Here is a 22,741-nt window from a genome sequence, read left to right as displayed (position 1 = left end):
TATTCTTTCTGTCCAGCTGGAATTTTGGAGCCATGGATCAACCTCTCTCCTCTCCACCTACCTTCCTCAGCCTCTGGTAACCACTATTGTACTCTAAGCATATGAGATCAAGTTTTCAAAAAAAAATTTTAATCAACAAATAATAATTGTATATATTTATAAGGTACATAAGATGTTTCAATACATATAATGTATAGTGATCAAATCAGGGTAATTAGCACATACATCCTCTCAAATGTTTATCATTTATTATTGTGTTGGGAACATTCAACATCCTCCTTTTAGTTATTTGAAACTATTCACCATATCATTGTTGACTACTGTTGACATCCTACAGTGGAATAGAACACTAGAACATATTCCTCCTATCAAGCTGTAATTTTCTAGCCTTTGACAACTCTCTCCCTATCCCTTCCTTCCTGGGATCCTTCTCAGCCTCTAGAATCCTCTGTTCTAATTTTTACTTCTTGAGATCAACTTCTCTTAGCTGCTACTTATGAGTGAGAACCTGCAGGGTTTACCTTTCTGCTCCTGGCTTATTTAACATAATGTACTCTAGCTTCATCCATGTTGCAGCAAATTATAAGATTTCATTATTTTTTATGGCTGAATAGTATTCCATGGTATGTATATACCACATCTTCTTTATCCATTCATGTGTGGTCAGACAACTAGGTTGATTCCATGTCTTGGCTGTTGTGAATACAGTTGCGATAAACCTGGGGCCACAGATGACTCTTTGATATAATGATTTTCCTTCATTTAGATAAATGCCAGTAGTGAGATTGCTGGATCATGTTACTTCTACTTGTAGTTTTTCGAGGAACCTCCATACTGTTCTCCAGAGAGATCGTACTAAATTCCCGTCAACTGTGTAGAAAAATTCCCTTTTTTTCTGCATCCTCTCCAGCATGGGTTATTTTTTGTCTTTCTGATAATAACCATCCTAACTGGGGTGAGCAAATAGCTCATTGTGGTTTTGACTTCCATTTCCCTGAAGATTAGTGAGGTTGAGCATGTTTTCATACATTTATTGGACATTTGTAATGTCCTCTTTTGAGAAATGCCTGCTCAGATCATTTGCCCATGTTTTAATTGGTTTTTTGCTGTTGAAATGTTTGAGTTCCCTGTATATTTTGGATACTAGTCCCCTGTCCAATGAGTGGTTTACGCAACACTAGGCACTACACTAGGCTCTTTACACAGGGCATCTTATTTACTCCTCACTCCAACTCTGCGAGGGAGGTGCTATTACTACCACTCTCATTTTACCAACAGAGAGTTGAGCAGAGGTTCATAACCTTTCCAAAGTCACGCAGCTAGTGTGGAGGATGGAGCAGGGCTGAATGCCAGAGCCAAGGCCCTCCAGCCCCACGCCTTACCGCTGCAGGAGCCTGCCCATCTGCAGTCACTGCCACAGGTATCAATGGCAGTGCCTAGAATAAGGATTTATGGAGCACCTACTGTATTCACAGATGAGTCTGAAAGCAAAAAAAAGCCAAGGAATGGTAGAAATCGCGGAGCTCGCATTAGAGTCTAGGGCCTGAAGTGCACTTCCTGGGACAGGTTAAACGATGAAACATTCCTATTTTGATCCTTTTCATTATTTACCATTCATACCCATAAATATCTTTAAGGGGATTCCTTTTAGATGCAAAGTGAACAACAAATCAGTTCTTCCAACATTTTCTTCTCCTGAAAAGGCTCTTTGAAAGCCCTGTTTTGCAGAGACTTGCTCCTTTTGCGTGATGGGTAAATCGTAGGACCTGGTAGATTATGCTACATGCTTAATGTGGAAAGGTTGCTTCATCCAAGAGTCAGGAGTTTTCAGAGACATTGTCCTCAAACTTCCCCTTGGGCAATACCAGTGCATGCAGGCAACAGCTTTGACGCACTTGAGACTTAAATACCACCCACGGAAGTGCTGGCTTGGCTGGGAAAACCTTTGCTAAACAGAAGAGCAACATTTTTCTTTTCTTTTCTTTTCTGGAATTTGCAAACAGCATTGATTCTCAGCCTTGCCTTCCAAACGTTCCAGCCGGAACCTTGCTGGGCAGCGTGGACACAGACGCGAACGTCATCCAGGCCGGCAGGGGGCGGCAGACCCCACACTTCGCCGCCGCCGCGGCCTCCCTGGGAGGGAGAGTCCAGCTCCCAAAGCCTGCCGGGTTTCAGTCCAAGCGACTGCAGCCAGCAGAGGCTTCCAGTTGTGAGGCTGCAAAATTCGGGTTGGAAGGAGTGGGGCGTAAGGCCGAGAGTGGGGCGAGCAACCCAGGGGCGCCAGGGTGGGAGCCACCGCGGGCCGTGGCCGCCCGGAGGACTCTGACGCCTCTGGAGCGCGCCAGGGAGCGCGCGAGGGGCCCCGGGACCGGCCCAAGGCCGCCTGCGCTCCGCAGAGGGGCGGGCACGGGGGACGCAGGCGTGGACGGGGCGGGTGGGCGGCCCCCGTCCCGCAGGCCCAGGGTGCCCGGGCCACGGCCGTGGGAAGGGCAGGACGGCGCCCCTGCGCCGCCAGCTGGGCTTTTCTCCCGCGTTCCAGGGCGCGACCCCGCTCCGTCCACCCGCTGGCTCCGGGGCTGAGCCCAGGGAGGTGGTCGGAGCCCCTGGAAGAAGCGGGGGTTGAGGGCGTTTCCTCTTCCAAGCGCGAGCACGTGGAGCCCCCATGCTCCAGCCCCTGGACTCTGGATTGGAAACTGGCAGGGGTAGGAGAGGTGTGCAGGAGGCCGCCCTCCGCCTTCCTCTGTTCTAACCTGCTGGATTCAGGGAGTCCTGGTACCTGTGTGTTTGACCAGAAAAACATTTCAACAGTAGAAAAGCCAATGTGATGGGTTATGCCTCTTTAACGTGCCCCGTTTGACGTTCCAAGCTTCCTTCCACAGACTAACCTTCTTTTGTGCAATCAGTGTGATCCTGTGTCAGCTATGCAAAACAGTGTGTGTTTACTGAATCTGGTTGAAAAGGCAAGAAGTAACGTCCCATGAGGCACACTGATCCGGGTGGAGAGGGATGTGTATGCCCTGAAACATGGACAGCCACATGCCATGCTTGGTTTTGTGTAGAACGAACATGAGATGATCTTTTCACTGACTTTCAGAATTCTGGAGAATTCACTTAGGAAAATAAGCATGTGTATCAGTGGATGACTGCTATGGACATACTTTGATTTCACAGAAGGAGTGCGCCTGATATTTTGAGACACAGAGTTTATTTGGTTCCTCTTTACCGCAATATGATCAATTAGGTGCTTCCTGAGTTACACAGGGGGAAGGTACTTCCTGTTTTCTTTTTAAATCTCTTGTCCCTTATTTAAAGAAGCAATAGGGCACCGGCAGTGGCTCACTCATATAATCCTAGCACTTTTGGAGGCCAAAGCAGGAGGATTGCTTGAGCACAAGAGTTCAAGACCAGCCTGGGCAACATGGCAAGACATCGTCGCTGCAAAAAATACCCAAAAAAGTATACAGGAGTGGTGGCGCACGCCTGTAGCCCCAGCTACTCTGGAGGCTGAGGTAAGAGGATCATTGAACCCAGGAGGTTAAGGCTGCAGTGAGCTGAGATTACACCACTGCGCTACAGCCTGGGCAACAGAGTGAGACCTTGTGTCAAAAAATAAATACTTCAAAAAACAAGAAAAATAATAATAAAGGAGTAATCTTTTTGCCACATTTAACTTATCCTCCACTATTGTAAAGTTTAAGCTTCAATAATTAATATAAGTACAGTAAAATTAATAAAGGTGGCTGATATGCTTAATGACTGAAATATTTCCATTTTTAAAAATTCTAGACCAGGCGCAGTGGCTCACACCTGTAATCCCAGCACTTTGGGAGGCCAAGGCAGGTAGATCACAAGGTCAGGAGTTCAAGACCAGCCTGACCAACATGGTGAAACCCCGTCTCTACTAAAAATACAAAAATTAGCCTGACGTGGTGGTGTACACCTGTAATCCCAGCTACTCAAGTGGCTGAAGCAGGAGAATCACTTGAACCCAGGAGGCAGAGGTGGCAGTGAGCCAAGGTCAAGCCACTGCACTCCAGCCTAGGCAACAGAGCAAGACTCGATCTTAAAAAAAAAAAAAGAATTCTGATACATATGCATAAACGAGTAAAAGTGTAAATATGTCCATATGTATATGAAAAAGATATATTTTATATTGTACTGAGTTTATACTTTTATTGTCCATCACTAAGACCCTTTTTGACTTTAAAAGTGAGTTATACAGATCTGTGAAACAAGCAACAAAAATGAAAACGCTGCAGTTTTTGTGGTTCTGAAAACACAGAAGAAAAGTGGGAGTCAGTCAGGATCCACGCTGCTGGCCACGCATTAAGCTGGCCTTATCAGGAATCACTGTAGTCTCTGTGAGTGCTGATGAATCTGAATTCCCCACATTTCGTGGCTTGGGAACTGCTCTTTTGACTAGATTACTGGTTTGAGGTTATCACTGTTGTCTTTCTTACAAGAGTAGAAAACAAGTGCACAAAATTGGATTTAGGTAAGTGGAAATTTAGTGCAGTCACAGCAGTGCCCCACAAAGAAGATGATTCACAAATGTAGCCATGATAAGGGTCCCTTGCTGGGCCAGTTGCCCCCTATTCCCTCCCATATCTGCACTCAGCTCCTGTGTTGCGGAGTTTCTCTTCTCAGACCAGGCCGTGCCCAGAGCTTCAGGTCTCTCCATATCCTTCATCAACACCCTCTGAAAGTGTGAGTCCTCCAGGTGTGGCCAGGAGAATGAGACAGAGCCCTGGGGTCCTTTCTTATCATCCCTTGTTCAGGGTGTTCTCTTTCTGTTAATCCTATAAATAGTCATTTTTTAAAATACTGTTGATTTTACACCAGTAGCTCAGCTATCCTGTGTAAGCTCCACACCCTCAACTCTGTAGCTAATTACATAGTTCATTATTATGCTAATTTAAGGAATGCTAAACATATGAAAAAATACAGAGGGAAGAAACACCAAAGCAACTTACCAACTTTCCCACTACCTGCAGTTAACAACTGTGAACATTCTGTCATTTTAACTTTTCCCCAGTCCCTGGAGCTTCCGGGTGTCATCCTCTCTTCTCTAACGCAGTCTCCCTCAGCCACACTCACGATGAAGTGTGTACCCTTCCAACCTGTTTTGGAACATTTAAAAATTCTTTTAATTAGCTTTTAAAAATCAACTTTATACGTGCTCATAGTCAAAAATGTCTATAAAAAGGCTGAATATCCTTCTCCCCAGAGGCAAACACTTTGACTCTTTACACTGATCCTATTAGCATTTACCTTTAAATCTCTAAATAACCTTCTAACTCTTACTTCTTTTTTCTGTTTTAATCATTACCTCTGGACTTCCCCCCCCTGCAATATTAGGGTTAAATTCTCTTTAATGTACCATCAGCAATGTACCACACACACACACTATACATAGAGTACGTGTACACATACCGCACACACCACACACCCACAACACGCCATACGCACCATACACCATGCACACACACAGATCACCCAACACACACTGCACATACACACCATACATACACTATGTGCACACACCATACTTACACCATGCACACACATCATATATACCACGCACCTCACACACATCACAAATCCATAACACACATGCACTCACAAACACACCATGTACACCACATCGCACACGCACACACATACCACACCCACACACCATGCACACCATACTTTTCATTATTTGAAGAACCTCCATTCTGTTTTCCACAATGGCCCCCATTTACATTCCCACCAAGTGTGCCAAGGTTTCCTTTTCTCCATATACCCACCAACATGCGTTGTCTTTTGCCTTTTTGATAATAGTCATTTTAATAGGTTTAAGGTGATATTACAGTGTAGGTTTTTCTTTTGTTTTGTTTTTTATTTTTAAAGACAGTTTTTACTCTGTTACCTAAGCTGGAGTGCAGAGGTGCGGTCATAGCTCACTGTAACTTCAAACTCCTGGGTTCAAGCAATCTTCCTGCCTCAGCCTCTCGAGTAGCTAAAACTATAGGTACACAATACCATGCCCAGTTAATTTTTTATTTCCTTGTAGGGACAAGGTCTCACTATGTTGAGATCAGCTCAGGCGGTCTCAGAACTCCTGGCCTCAAGCAATCCTCTGTCCTTAGCCTCCCAAAGTGCTGGGATTACAGGTATGAACCACCATGCCCAGCCCATATGTTGCTTTGATTTGCATTTTTCTGAGGAGTAGTGAATTAGAGCACCTTTTTATATACCTGTTGGCCATTTCTCTGTCTTTTTTTGAGAAATGTCTATTCACATCCTTTGCCCATTTTAAAAATTGGGTCATTTGGGTTTCCTTTGTGCTGCTAAGTTGAGTTTCTTGCATATTTTGGATATTAACCCCAATGAGATGTATGGTTTGCAAATATTTTCTCTCATTTCTTATGTTACCTTTTCATTCTGTTGATTATGTCCTTTGCTGTGCAGAAATGTGATTCAATCCCATTTGTCTATTTTTGTTTTTGTTACCTGTCCTTTGGGGTCATATGCAATGAATCAATGCCCAAACCAATGTCAAGAAGCTTTTCTTCTATGTTTTCTTCCAGTAATTTCATAGTTTTTGATCATATGTTTAAGTTTTTAATCTATTTTGAGTTATTTTTTGAATGTGGTGTGAGATAAGGGTTCAGTTTCATTCTTCTGTATGTGAATATTCGGTTTTCCCAGTACCATTTATGGAAGAGACTATCCATTTCCCATTTTGTGTTCTTGGCACCCTTGTCAAAGATCAGTTGAATGTAGATGCACGGATTTATTTCTGGATTCTCTATTTGGTTTCATTGATCTTTGTGTCTGTTTTCATGCCAGTATCACACTGTTTTGATTACTGTTGCTTTGTGATATACGTCAGAGAATATAATGCTTCCAGCTTTGTTCTCTGCTCAAGATTGTTTTGGCTATTCAGGTTCTATTGTGGTCCCATATGAATTTTAGTATTGTTTTTCTTTTTTTGTAAAGGATTATATTGGAATTTTTATATGAATTGCATTCAATCTGTAGATCACTCCAGCTAGTATAGACATTTAAATAATATTAATTATTTCAATCCATGAACACAGGCTGTCCTTCTACTTATATGTGTCTTCTTTAATGTCCTTCATCAGTGTTTTATAATTTTCAATGTACAAGTCTTTCACTTCTTTGGTTAAGTTTATTCCTAAGCATTTTATTCTTTTGGGTTCTATTGTAAATGATATTGTTCTCTTGATTTTCTTTTAAAAATAGTTGTGTATAGAAATGGTACTACTTTTATATGTTAATTTTATATCCTGCAACTTCACTGAATTCATTTTATTAATTCCAACAGTTATTTTGTTGAGGCCTTAGAGTTTTCTACATATATGATCATATCATCTACAGAGATAATTTTACTTCTCCCTTTCTGATTTGCATGCCTTTTGCTTCTTTTTCTTGCTTAATTACTCCAGCTTGGGTTTACAGTACTATGTTGAATAGAAGTGGTGAGAGTGAACAAGTTATATTCCTAAAAACATGCAACCTACCAAAACTGAATCAAGAAGAAATAGAAAGCCTGAATAGACCAATAAGAAAAAGAAGTTGAATCAGTCAACTTGTACCGGGAAATCTTTCCATTTTCCCCTCATTGATTATAAAGTTAAATGTGCACTTTTCATATATTACCTTTGTTGTGTTGAGATAAGTTTTCCTATGCCTATTTTGTTGAGTGTTTTAATCATGAATGAATGTTGAACTTGTCAATTTTTTTTCTCTATTAAGATGATCATGTTGTTGTTTTCTTTTATTTTGTTAATGTGGGTAATTGCATTGACTGATTTGTGTCTGTTGAACCATTCTTTTAATGTGCAGTGGAATTGGGTTTTCTAGCATTTTACTGGGGAGTTTCACATCTGTGTTCATCAGGGATATTGGCCTGTAGTTTTCCTTTCTTGTGGTGTTTTTATCTGGCTTTGGTATTAGGGAGATTCTAGACTCATAAAATGAGTTTGAAAGTGTTCCCTCTTCTGTTTTTTATAAGAATTCAAGAATAGTTGCAATTATTTTTTCTTTGCATGTTAATAAAATTTACCCATGAAGTCATCTGGACCTGGGCTTTTCTTTTTAGGAGTGGGAATGAGGTTGATGTCTGATTATTGTTACTGGTCTATTCAGGCTTTCTATTTCTTCTTGGTTCAGTTTTGGAAGGTTGCATGTTTTTAGGAATTGACACCTTCCTTCCAGATTTTTCAATTTGTTGGTGTATAATTGTTCATAATAGCTCCTTATAATACGTTTATTTCTGAGGCACCCATTGTAATACCTTTTTCATTTCTAGTTTTAATTACATTTTTCTCTTCTTTTGTTAGTCTAGCTAAGAGTTTGTTGATATTGTTTTCTTTTTCAAAAAGCCAAGTCTTAGTTTCGTTGATTTTTTGGGGGGGTTAGGGGAGTTCTCTTATCTATTTGATTTATTTTTGCTCCGATCTTTATGAGTTCCTTCCTTCTGCTTACTTTGCTGGATTTGTTCTTCTTTTTCTACTTCTTTGAGATGTAAAGTTAGGTTGTTTATCTGATATCTTTCTTTTTGATGAAGGAATTTTTTGTTATAAACTTCCCTGTTAGTACTTTTTTTGCCATAAGTTTTGAGATATTGTGTTTTCATTTTCATATGTTTAAAACATCCTTTGATTTCCTCTTTGACCTAATAGTTGTTCAGGAGCATGTTGATTGGTTTCCATGTATTTGTGATTTTTTTTTATGTTATTGATTTCTAGTTTCATTCCTTTGTGATTAGAAAAGACACTTAAAATGATTTTTGCTCTTCTTAAAATATTTAAGATTTTTGACCTAACGTGATATATCCGGTGCTGTGTGCACTTAAGAAAATAGGTATTCATACATATGGAGTAGTCTGTGTATATCTGTTAGGTTCGTTTTGTCTTTAGTGCTGTTAGCTCTGCTGTTACTGCTTTTCTGTCTGGATGATCTATCCATTATAAAGGGTACTGTACTGAAGTCACCTACTATTATTGTATTGATGTCTATTTCTCTCTTTAGGTCTGTCAATGTTTGCTTTATATATTTAGATCCACTTGGATGTTACATGAATATATACTTGTAATTGGTATATCTTCCTGATGAATTGTCCCTTTTATCATTATGTAATGACCATCTTTGTCTCTTGTAACAGTTTTTTAAAGTCCATTTTGTTGGATATAATTATAGCCATTCCTGTTCTCTTTTTGTTATCATTTGCGTAGAATATCTTTTTCTATCTTTTCATTTTCAACCAAGGTGTGTCCTTAAAGTTGAAGTGAGTCTCTTGTAGGCAGCATGTTGCTGGATCTTAGTTTTTATCCTATTCAACTACTGTATGTCTTTTGATTGGAGAATTTAATCCATTTACATTAAAGTAATTATTGATAGGTAAGAATTTCATTTTGTCATTTTGTTTGTTTTTCTGACTTATGCCTAATTCCTTTGTTCCTTTCTTCCTGTTTTTCTGTTGTCTTTTGTAATTTGATAATTTTTTGGGGTGGTATTCTTTGATTCCTTTCTTTTTATCTTTTGTATATTTACTAGAGGTGTTTTTTCTTTTGGTTATCAGGAGGCTTACAATAAACATTTTATAGTTGTAACAATCTATTTTAAATTGATAACAATTTAACTTAAATGTCATACAAAAACTATATTTCTCCTTCATCTCATTTTTTTATCGATGTCACAATTTACATCTCTTTATACTGTGTATCCATTAATGCAATATTATACCTATACTTATTTTTAATACTTTTTCATATAGTAAAGTTAAAAGTGAAATATATATACCACTATTACACTATTAGACTATTTTGAATTTTACCATATGCTTACATTTGCCAGTAAGCTTTCTGTTTTCATGTATTTACATGTTACTAGTTAGCTTTTGTTTCAACTTGAAGAATTCCTTTTGGTATTTCTTTTTTTTTCTTTTAAGACGGAGTTTTGCTCTTGTTGCCCAGGCTGGAGTGCAGTGGCACAATCTTGGCTCACTGCAACTTTCACCTCCCCAGTTCAAGCAATTCTCCTGCCTCAGCCTCCAGAGTAGCTGGGATTACAGGCATGTGCAACCATGCCCAGCTAATTTTTGTATTTACTTAGTAGAGACGGGGTTTCTCCATGTTATTCAGGCTGGTCTCAAACTCCCTACCTCAGATGACCTGCCCACCTCGGTCTCCCAAAGTGCTGGGATTACTGGCATGAGCCATCATATCCAGCCTTTGCATTTCTTTTAAGGGAGGTAATTCTAGCAGTGATGAACACACCCAGTGATTGTTTGTCTGAGAAAACCTTTATCTCCCTTTCTAAAGGACAGACTTTTTGTGTGTAGCATTCTTGGCTGACAATTTTATTCTTTCAGTACTTTGTAACACCCCATTCTCTCCTATCGTACAAAGTTAATGCTGAAAAATTTGCTAATAGCTTATGAGGGGGAGAGCAGCTTATATGTGATGAGTCACTTTTCTTTTGCTGCTTTCTAAATTTACTCTTTGCCTTTGACTTTTGCCAATTTAATTATAATGTGTTTTGGTATAATTTTATTTGGGTTGATCTTCTTTAGGGATTTTTGAGCTTGAAATACCTAATGTCCATATTCCTTGCAAGGTTTTGGAAGTTTTCAGGCATTATTTCTTTAAATAAGGTTTCTATTTCTCTCTCTCTTTCCTTCTAGGACTTCCATAATAAGTATATTATTTCCCTTTATAATGTCACATAAATCTTGTTGGCTTTCTTCCTTTTTTTCATTTTTTTTCTTTTTATCATCTGACTGGATAATTTTATTGACCTGTCTTCAAATTTACAAATTTTTTCGTGTTTGATAAAGCCTGCTGTGGAAGCTCTCTGTTGCATTTTTTTCCATTTCATTCATTGCATCCTGCAGCTTCAGAATTTCTGTTTAGTTTTTGTTATATGATTTCTAACCTTTTGTTGAAATTCTAATTTTGTTTATGAATTGTTTTTCTGATTTGTGTAGATTTATCTGTTCTTGTTCTCTTGTAGCTGAGTTTCCTTGAAAAATGATTATTTTGAATTATTTGTCATACAGTTTATATATCTCCATTTCCTTCAGATCAGTTACTAGAACTCTATTAGTTACTTTTGGTGGTGCCATGTTTGCCTGCTTCTTCATGATCCATATAGGCTTGTGTTGATGTCTGTTCATCTGAAGGAGCAAATACTTCTTCCTGTCTTTACATACTGATTTCAGCGGGTAAAACCCCCCTGCCATGTCCTCAGACTGATGAGACTGCCTCCAGGATTGTAATTGAATGAGATTGGAGTCAGGTCACATGGATGCTACAAGGTTTTTAGTTGGATCCACTTGTTACTGGAGGGTGCAGGCAGGCAGGCATGGTTACTGCTGAATCCCCAGGTGCATGGAACTGACTCTGAGACCATGAAAAAGTAAGGCTGAAGCCAAGTTACGGAGATGCTTCTTGGTCTGCAGTTGAGTCCACAGTTGGTGGGCCTGTTATCAGAATAGACAGGTATGACTCCTGCTGAGTCCCTGAGTGGGCTCCCACCTGGTAGGGTGCCCCTGGAACTGTGGCAGAGCAGAGATGGAGCTCAGTCACAGGGCTGCTTCATGACTACAGTCAGGAGCAAGGTCAGCAGTCTTGTTACCAGAGGTGCTGAAGGGTATAGGGTGCTCTTACAGTCCCTGGGCAGTCAGGCTTGCCTCCAGACCACCATTGAGTGGATCTGGAGCTGGACCATAGGGCTGCATCAAGATCCAGTCAGGACTGAAGTCATCAGGCCTACTCCCAGGGACACAGACAGGTGTCACTGCATTCCTGAGCAGGCAAGACTGACTCAGGTCCTCAGGACGATGGTAGAGTGGGGCTGGAGCTGGTCACAGGCCTGCTTCAGGATCCACATGGGCAGCAGGTCTGTTACTGGGGGCACAGACAGGCATGGCTTATTCTGGGTCCCTTATTAGATGGAGCTGGTTGCAGGTCTGCAGCCAAGTGGAGCTGGAGCCAACCTCTTAGGGGGATGGAGCTGTTGTGGTGTATAGCTAAGACCATATTCAGCAAGCCTGCTATTGGAGTGCAGGTCTGCTTTCTCAAAGTACCTCTCCTCAGTCTTGAGCTTTACCGGGGTTTCGTAACCTCCTTCCTGGATCCTAGAGATCCCACAAGGCACTTTTGTCCGTGAATGGCTGATAAATTGTTGTTTGTGTTGAAGAGACAGAGGATGCAAGCTGAAGACCTCCTGTTCCACCGTATTGCTGATACCATTCCAATTTTTCTTTTGTTGCATGCGCTCTTGGTGCCATGTCCAAGAATCCTTTGTTAAATTCAAGGTCATGAAAATGAACTCTGTATTTTCTTCTAAAAGTATTATGGTTTTAGCTCTTATATTTATGTTCTTTTGCATGTGGTTCTCCATTTGTCCCCCCACCATTTGTGGAAAAGAACGTATTTCTCCATTGACACCCCTGTTGAAAATCAATTGACTCAGTAGCCTTTTCATATCTTGCATGTCTATACATGTCTTAACTCTACCTTTATACCTAATGAACAGTTTGGCTGGGTAAATAGTTCATTTTTACTCAGAACTATTTTCTAGTTCCTGTGTCACTGTTGAGATTTCTTAAGCCATTCTCATTTTTCATGCTTTGCATGCAACCTGTATTTTCTCTCTAGTAATTTGTAGGACTTTTTTAATGCTAGTACTCTAATACTTCATTATAATCCACATTAATGTGGGTTTCTGTTTTGGGTGGGCCATTTAATTACACAAATTTGTGTCCTTCAGTTCTAGAGATTTTTCTTCGTCTTCATTATAAACACACATATGCACACATGCATATACATAGGTTTCACTTTTAAATTGTTCATCTATATAAATACACAGACATTATGACATCTCAGTGATATATATGCACACATTTTGACATTTTACCCAAGAAAATGTGGGTGTTATTTTATATAATCATGATACTCTTTGAACATACTTTTAAAAATTAAAAATAATTCCATAACATTATTTAATACCCTGTTTATATTCTGGTATCTCTAATTGTCCTCAAAATGCCTGTAATAGTCATCATTGCTCTTTGAGTCAGGATCCAGTCTGTGATCACATATTACATCAGATTGTTGTGTCTCAATTCTTTCTTAATCTAGACTAGCGCTACACACACACACACACACACACACACACACACACCCCGCACACATACACACACACATACACACATGAATATATACACACTTTCTCATTGTTCATTAAATTTGATTTTCCTGATTAGCAGGAATCGATGTTTTTTCTGTAGATTTCTCCCTACTAGTCTGTTGAAAACTTTTATATTCTGACTTGTTTTTGTTTTGTTTTGTTTTTAGACACATACAAGTTCTCTCTCTGTTGCTCAGGCTGGTCTCAAACTCCTGGCGTCAGGTGATCCTCCTGCCTCAGTTTTCCACGTAGCTGGGATTATGGGCACAAGCCACCACATCCAGCTCTTTGTTAAAAAATATTACCTATCCCTCCCAATGTTTCTTTTCCAAGTCATGATAAAAGCACTGAATGGAAGTGAACCAATGACAGGGCCCTCTGGCATGCCACAGAAACCACTCTTCAAGTGGTTGGTGATCTATCCAGAAAGAATTTGTGGATGCAGTAATGTCACCTGCTATAATTTCACGTCATGCTTCTGCTTTGTGCAAAGGCTAGTGTGAGCATACCTGTGCAGTGCCTTATTGGGAAATGGATGTGCATTGCACCCGGAGCAGTCTCCTCATCTACCTGCTTACTCATCAGACTGAAAAAGACTGCCATTCATTGTGTGGCTACAAGGCACCATGCATTTTCATACAATATATCTGAAGCCCACGGCACTCACTAAAATAAAGCACTGCTGCCACAGTTTTAGCGGTGAGTGGAATGAAGCAGAGAGGTAGAGGAACGAGTTTAGGTTACAGTCTTATCTGACTCCGAAAACCATTTTCTTGTTATTCCTTCACACTGCTTCTCAGGAGCACCATGTCCTGATTTTTTTCTGAATATTCAGCCTCCTATTTCCTTTCTAAGTGCTCAGCAAGACATTTACCAGCCCAATTCTTAATTTCATTATCATCAGCAAAATGAATAATCAGAATTAATTAGTGAATGGTTTCTTCCTAGAGCATCCCTTTAAGAAACTTTCCCCTGAAATCTACATGGGCACCAGCTTCAGCCCTTGACTTTAAATAACAGTCAGTAAGAAAGAATGTAGAAGCCTCATAATAAAGGGTCTGGGTTTTTAATTACAGAAAAAAAAAAAAAAAAAAGATTTAAGTTCAATCTCTTCCAAACATAGACACAAATATCTCACATATGAAAATCTCAAAGACAGACAACGAATGATTACATTTATTTATTTAGAAACGGAGTCTCGCTCTGTCACCCAGGCTGAAGTGCAATAGTACAATCTTGGCTCACCGCATCCTCCGCCTCCTGTTTCAGCCTCCTGAGTAGCTGGGATTACAAGCGTGAGCCACCACACCTGGTTAAGTTTTTTTGTAATTTTAGTAGAGACGGGGTTTCACCATGTTGGTCAGGCTTGTCTCGAACTCCTGACCTAGTGATCCACCCGCCGCAGACTCCCAAAGTGCTAGGATTGCAAGTATGAGCCACCATGCCCAGCCTAATGATTACTTTTATGCAAATTCATGTGATGGTAAAGAAATCCAAAGTAGGTATAATCTCTACACTTTCCTTACCTTTCAGAAAATAACTTTTAAAAAAATAAGAATATTGTTTAGTATAGGAAACTCTGGCCAATAAGCTGAAATCTATACCTGCATCTAGAAGCCTCGACGGAGAGATGGCTAAGGCTATTTCCTAGTTCCCAAATCACCTTGGTGCCTATGCAGTCTCCTCTGGGTGGTAATGTGAGAAAGTTGTAAAATCCCTTCTTTGATCCCTTCTGAGACATCACCAATTGGAGTGGCTCTTTTCTTTGGTTCAATTACATCAGAAAATAATCAAACATGTTGGAATGAATAAATAAGTCAACTTCCAACATTTTCCTTATTTACTTTTTGTTTTGAGACAGAGTCTCACTCTATTACCCAAGCTGGGGTACAGCCTCAACGCCCCAGGTTCAGGTGATCCTCCCATCTCAGCCTCCCAAGTAGCTGCGACTATAGGCTTATGTCACCACACCCAGTTAATTTTTATATTTTTTGTAGAGAAGGAGTTTTGCCATATTGCTCAGTGTGGTCTTGAATAATCTTTCAGGCAAAGGGAAGAGTATTTGTAAGATCTTGAGCTATTGAAAGCCACACACATTGGAGGATATAAGCATAACTGATAGTGCCTTTGAGATGGGAATTGCCAAAATGTGAAGCCGGAGAAGTAAACCAAGATTAGACCTTTATAACATACCAGGGAGTAACATGGTGGCTTGACATATCAGCGGGGTAATGCTGTGGGTAGGAGTTCAATTAGGAGGATGTTGTAATAATGCAGGTAGGGGCAAGGTGACAGTGACCTGAACCAGGATAATGGTGGTGATTGTCTAGGGAAGCAGGTGGCCAGTAATGGACTTGGATGGATTGGATTAAGAAGTGGGGGTGGAGTGGCAGGCAAGTGATACAGAGAAATGGAGTATAGAACCCATGTTTCCGATTTGTGTAAAAGGTGATGATGTTCGTTGATTAAACAGAACACAGGAGGGGCAGGCGCCATGACTGATGCCTGTAATCCCAGCACTTTGGGAAGCCAAGGCAGGCGAATCAAGAGGTCAGGAGTTCGAGACCAGCCTGGCCAACATAGTGAAACCCTGTCTCTCCTAAAAATACAAAAATTAACCGGGCATGGTGGTGCATGCCTGTAGTTCCAGCTACTCGGGAGGCTGAGGCAGGAGAATCGCTTGAACCCAGGAGGCGGAGGTTGCAGTGAGGCAAAATCACACCATTGCACTCCAGCTTGGGTGACAGAATGAGACTTTGTCTCGAAAAAAAGGAAAAAGAAAAAGAAAAAAGAGAACACAGGAACAGCAACAGATGGCGTGGAATGTGGGAAATTCATGGGCTGGTTTACTGTTCAAGTGGAAACATACACGTAGTCTAAGGAATCTAAGTATGGAGTCCCCAGCACAGAGAGTCTTCTTGTAGCCACAGGAGTCCTTGCAGGGTGAGAAGGGAAGCGAGATCAAGGCACAATCCCTGAGGAACTCCAGCATCAAAGGAGGAGAGCTTCAGGAGACAAGGGAACATGGAGGAAGACATAGGCTTTTAGGGAGCTAGTTAGTGGAGTATATCACAGGCTCCACAATGAACAAATACATTAGTGCACAGAAAACATTCTTTCTGAGACTCAAACATGAGCCCACTGGTTTCTTGTTCAGCTACTCTATTCCTGGCATGTAGATATAAAGGCTTATAAACATCATGGCCTGGGAACTTAAAATCTGTGTGATAAAGCCAAACACAGAAATAATCGCATCGGTGACCAAAACAGTGTATTCATTACAGAACCTGAAAGTGCTCATCACTTCGTGGAATTTTGGTTAAAATGTCTCATTACCCATGCACAGGTAGCCCCTCCTGAGAGAGGCCCACCACAAGGGTAGCAGAGCCATAAAAGGTCTTTCACTTCCCAGCGATGAGAATGACAGGGTAGCCATTGGTGGAAGAGATGGTGGGCTTCCGGTGGGCCGAAAGGTGAAAGAAATGGTCACTGATGTTCCAGGCTGGAGCGAACCCATGCAGACACCCTGTAAATGAGGTTGCAGAAGAGAGAGCAGCCCAGGAATTCGGGAGAGGCGCCACACTCAGATACAGCCCAGCATGACCCAGGGACAGGAAGGAGTGATTGAAAGTCCGTGGAGAAAGCATGGGCCCCTCCTCCACTCACTGCTTCCCACAGAATTCCTGGCAAGGAAGACACTCCTTCCACCGCCCCCAGGCAGGAAGGCAGAAATTTTATCTCTGCAGAAAGGGAAGTGCCAGAGACAGGCCTCTGGACACTGACATCTGGGGCTACCCCCAGGAAAATGAGAACACCCCTCCCGAGCATCTTAGGGACACATTTTGTTGGGGCTGATTTTTTCGTGGGTGGGAGGCAGGCTTGGGAGCCGTATTCTATGAGAGGGTGGTGATTGGATGGCATGGCCCAGCAACAAGTCGCATCACCGTAAGGAATGGGGTGCATTGGGTTGATTGTCTGAAGCCTGCCAACAATGATTTTGAGTAGCAGTTCTATTAGAAAAGCCATGAAATTATGTTTTGTAAATTGCACCAAACGCATCGCCATTTAGGTCATTGCTTTATAACCAGCACATGAGGTTAAAAAAAAAAAAAGGAGTTGGGCCAGGTGCAGTGGCTCAAGCACTTTGGGAGGCCAAGGCAGGCGGATCAGGAGGTCAAGAGATCAAGACCATCCTAGCCAACATGGCGAAAACCTGTCTCTACGTAAATTACAAAAAATTAACTGGGCATGGTGGCAGGCGCCTATAATCCCAGCTACTAGGGAGGCTGATGCAGGAGAATCACTTGAACCCAGGAGGCAGAGGTTGCAGTGAGCTGAGAGATCGGGCCACTGCACTCCAGCCTGGTGACAGAGCAAGATTCTGTCTCAAAAAAAAGGTCAACATTTAAAAGTTCCATTCATTGGGGTGATGTAGACCCTAACTTTTGTCTGCCTTTTTCTGCTTCCTGTTTGCTTTTTGTTTTGGGATCCAATTTATTTGTAATTATTTGTCTTGTATGCAGTAACCATCACTTGTCCCCTAACCAATGAAAAGAAAATTTCTTAACAAGTTAAGTCAGAGGCCCTCTCTTCCTCATCCTTACCAAATTCTTTCCTTCCCAGTTGTAATTTACTGTACCAGCTTCCTCCTCACCTCCCAATTCTCCTTCAGATATGCCTCCTTTACAGCATCACTTAAGATATTTTTTGTTCGTTTTTTATTTAACATGAATAATGGAAGCACTGTGGTTTGTACACTTAAGATTATTATTTTTTTAAAGACAGGGTTTCACCATGTTGGCCAGGCTGGTCTTGAACTCCTGACCTCAGGTGATCCGCCCACCTTGGCCTCCCAAAGTGCTGAGATTATAGGCATGAGCCACCACGCCCGGCCCGCTTAAGATTTTTTATGAGAATTAGAAAGTATAGCAAATTATAAGTTTATTTTTCCTTTCCCTATTGCTTGGGTAGAAAATCTCTCCATTTGTTTTCTTTGAAACTATTTAAAAGTGACTTCTTTAATCCTACTCCCCTGGCATACCATGTTTATGTTATCTTTCTTTTATCACCAAACATTGAGCTGCCCATCAGGTGGATTCCTTATGTAGATATTATTGACGTTTCTTTTTTTTTTCTTCTTTTTTAAATTGCACTTTAGGTTCTGGGGTACATATTCAGATCATGCAGGATTGTTGCATAGATACATACATGGCAATGTGGTTTGCTGCCTCCATCCCCCTATATCTGGCATTTCTCCCTATGTTATCTCTCCCTAACCTCCCCACCCCCTGCTGTGCCTCCCCTAGCCCCCCAAAACAGACCCCAGTGTGTGATGTTCCCCTCCCTGTGTCCATGTGTTCTCATAATTCAACACCCACCTATGAGTGAGAACATGCAGTGTTTGATTTTCTGTTCTTGTGTCAGTTTGCTAAGAATGATGGTTTCCAGATTCATCCATGTCCCTACAAAGTACACAAACTCATCATTTTTTAAATTGCATTTTAGGTTTGGGGGTACATGTGAAGAACATGCAAGATTGTTGCATAGGTACACACATGGCAGTGTGATTTGCTGCCTTCCTCCCCTTCACCTATATCTGGCATTTCTCCCCATGCTATCTCTCCCCAACTCCCCACCCCCCACTGTCCCTCCCCTATTTCCCCCCAATAGACCCCAGTGTGTAGCGCTCCCCTCCCTGTGTCCATGTGTTCTCGTTGTTCAACACCCACCTCTGAGTGAGAACATGCAGTGTTTCATTTTCTGCTCTTCTGTCAGTTTGCTGAGAATGATGGTTTCCAGATTCATCCATGTCCCTACAAAGGACACAAACTCATCATTTTTGATGGCTGTGTAATATTCCATTGTGTATATGTGCTACATTTTCCCTGTCCAGTCTGTCATCAACAGGCATTTGGGTTGCTATTGTAAACAGTGCTGCAATGAACATTTGTGTGCACATGTCCTTATAGTAGAATGATTTATAATCCTTTGGATATATACCCAGTAATGGGATTGCTGGATCAAATGGAATTTCTATTACTAGGTCCTTGAGAAATCGCCACACTGTCTTCCACAATGGTTGAACTAATTTACACTCCCACCAACAGTGTAAAAGTGTTCCTGTTTCTCCACATCCTCTCCAGCATCTGTTGTCTTCTGATTTTTTAATAATCACCACTCTAACTGGCATGAGATGGTATCTCAATGTAGTTTTGATTTGCATTTCTCTAATGACCAGTGATGATGAGCATTTTTTCATATGTTTGTTGGCCTCATGTATGTCTTCTTTTGTAAAGTGTCTGTTCATATCCTTTGCCCACTTTTGAATGGGCTTGTTTGTTTTTTTCTTGTAAATCTGTTTTAGTGCTTTGTAAATTCTGGATATCAGCCCTTTGTCAGATGGGTAAACTGCAAAAATTTTTTCCCATTCTGTTGGTTGCCAATTCATTCTAATAACTGTTTCTTTTGCCGTGCAGAAGCTCTGGAGTTTGATTAGGTCCCATTTGTCTATTTTGGCTTTTGTTGCCAATGCTTTTGGTGTTTTGGTCATGAAGTCCTTGCCTACGCCTATGTCCTTAATGGTTTTGCCTAGATTTTCTTCTAGGGTTTTTATAGTGTTAGGTCTTATGTTTAAGTCTTTAATCCATCTGGAGTTAATTTTAGTATAAGGTGTCAGGAAGGGGTCCAGTTTCTGCTTTCTCTACATGACTAGCCAATTTTCCCAACACCATTTATTAAATAGGGAATCCTTTCCCCATTGCTTGTTTTTGTCAGGTTTGTCAAAGATCGGATGGTTGTGTTGCCTTCGAGGCCTCTGTTCTGTTCCATTGGTCTATATCTCTGTTTTGGTACCAGTACCATCCTGTTTTGATTACTGTAGCCTTGTAGTATAATTTGAAGTCCAGTAGTGTGATGCCTCCCGCTTTGTTCTTTTTGCTTAGAATTGACTTGGCTATATGGGCTCTCTTTTGGTTCCATATGAAGTTTAAGGTGTTTTTTTCCAGTTCTGTGAAGAAGGTCATTGATGGGGATAGCATTGAATCTGTAAATTACTTTGGGCAGTATGGCCATTTTCACGATATTGATTCTTCCTAACCATGAACATGGAATGTTTCTCCATCTGTTTGTGTCCTCTCTTATATCGTTGAGCAGTGGTTTGTAGTTCTCCTTGAAGAGGTCCTTTACATTCCTTATTAGTTGTATTCCCAGGTATTTTATTCTCTTTGTAGCAGTTGTGACAAACTCATCAGTTTTTATGGCTGCATAGTATTCCACGGTGTATATGTGCCACATTTTCCTTGTCCAGTCTATCATCAAGGGCATTTGGGTTGGTTCCAGGTCTTTGCTATTGTAAACAGTGTCACAATGAACATATGTGTGTATGTGTCTTTATAATAGAATGATTTATAATCTTTTGGGTATATACCCAGTATTGGGATTACTGGGTCAAATGGTATTTCTATTTCTAGATCCTTGAGGAATCACCACACTGTCTTCCACAATGGCTGAACTAATTTACACTCCCACCAACAGTGTAAAAGTGTTCTTGTTTCTCCACATCTTCTCTAGCATCTGTTGTCTCCAGGTTTTTTAATGATTGCCATTCTAACTGGCATGAACCGGTATCTCAATGTGGTTTTGATTTGCACTTCTCTGATGACCAGCGATGATGAACATTTTTTCATTATTGACACTTCTTTTACCTTTACTGGACTGCTTCTCCATGCGCTTTTTTGATAGTTATCCTGTCAAGGTTTTCTTTCAGTCTATTTGACACAGTTTTTCCTTGTTGTTGTTGTTGTTGTTTGTGTTTCAAGATGGGTCTTGCTGTGTTGCCCAGGCTGGAGTGCAGTGGGGCCATCATGGCCCACTGCAGCCTTGAACTCCTGGGTTCAAGGAGTCCTCCCGCCCCAGCCTCCCTGAGTAACTGGGACTACAGCCAAGTGCCACCATGCCAAGCTAATTTTTTTTTTTTTTTTTGGCAGAGATCACTTATGTTGCCCAGGCTGGTCTTGAACTCCTCGCCTCAAGTTATATTTCTGCCTCGGTCTCTCAAAGTGTTGGGATTACAGGTGTGAGCCACCACGCCCAAACTTCCTGTGTTATTACAGGAAAGATCTTAGTAGTGAATAAAAAAAGACTTTAAGGTACAATTGACAATAAGTTGGCCTTTGCCATTTAAATATGGAAATTGAGGACAACAAATCCTCTGAATGTGTACGGAAAATGCTGCTGGGGAATGGTTTATTAATTTTTAATTAAAGAGATCAGAGCCAGGCAAGGTGGCTCACACCTGCAATCCTGGCAGTATGGGAATTCAAAGTGGGAGGATTGCTTGGATCCAGGAGACCAGCCTGGGCAATATAGTGAGACCTCTTCTCTGCAAAAAAAATCTTAAAAATTAGCTGACCATGGTGGCACACACCTGTAGTCCCAGCCACTCGGGAGGCTGAGGTGGGAGGATCCCTTGAACCTAGGAGTTCAAGTCTGCAGTGAGCTATGATCGCACCACTGCACTCCAGCCCGGGTGACAGAGCAAGACCTTGTCTCAAAAATAAATAAATAAATAATAAAGAGATCGAAGGTATTACTACCGTAAAGTATTTGCTATTGCCTTTTGGTGTCATTATAACTACCAGCATGTTTTGAATTTCAGAATTAACTGTGGCATTAAGTATATATTTGAGCAGCTATTAAAAATATGTGTAATGATGATTGACATCTGTAATCCCAGCACTTTGGGAGGCCGAGGTGGGTGGCTCACTTGAGGTCAGGAGTTCAAGACCAGCCTGGCCAACATGGTGAAACCTGGTTTCTACTAAAAATACAAAAATTGCCCAGGCGTGGTGGTACACACCTGTAATCCCAGCTTCTTAGGAGCCTGAGGCAGGAGAATCGCTTGAGCACTCCAGCCTTGGTGATTGGCGTGAGACTACACCTCAAAAAAAAAAAAAAAAAGCTATATGTAACCTATCAGATTTCTCAGAAATGCACTTTCCAAAGCAAAAGAAGAATTTTATTTGACTTTTTTACGTTCAGACTATGTTATCTTACATGCATCTACACGTCAAAGATTACTTACAACTGTGTCAATATGCCAATGCCCAGAAGAAAAAGAAAAATATTTACCAGTATTTCTAGGAAATGAATGATATAGAACAACAGGATATTTTTATTTTTCATTCACATTTTTAATAAAACCATTTCCCCTTGCATCACTAAAACTTTTTTCTAGTCAAAAAGAGAGAGAACTCAATATCACATGTGGAAACTACCTCAGAGTTTCCTATGCCTTATTTGTTCTTAGGAATCTAGACATTGTTAAAACTCAGAATATCCTCAGATTTTTGTTCTGTTTGGGTTTTGGTCTGGGGTTTTTCTGAGACAGGGTCTTGTGTTATCACCCCGGCTGGAGTGCTATGGTGCTATCATGGCTCACTGCAGCCTCCACCTCTTAGGCTCAAGCAATCCTCCTACCTCAGCCTCCCAAGTTGCTGGAACCACAGGTGCACACCTCCCTTCCCAGCTAATTTTT

The 22,741-nt window shown here is 41.1% G+C and overlaps 1 long non-coding RNA gene across 1 annotated transcript; it reads left to right on the top strand.

Moving 5' to 3' along the window:
* Positions 1-866: 866 nt before the first annotated feature.
* LOC116533406 lies at positions 867-21,892 on the top strand. Its single transcript, XR_004261288.1, has 3 exons — positions 867-1,018; positions 9,793-9,798; positions 21,882-21,892. It is a non-coding gene; the product is annotated as an uncharacterized LOC116533406 (long non-coding RNA).
* Positions 21,893-22,741: the final 849 nt, after the last annotated feature.

Source organism: Sapajus apella, unplaced genomic scaffold (genome assembly GCF_009761245.1).
Source record: "Sapajus apella isolate SASKATOON/1434 unplaced genomic scaffold, GSC_monkey_1.0 scaffold82, whole genome shotgun sequence".
NCBI lineage: Eukaryota > Metazoa > Chordata > Mammalia > Primates > Cebidae > Sapajus > Sapajus apella.
This window is presented reverse-complemented; position numbering and strand designations above follow the sequence as displayed.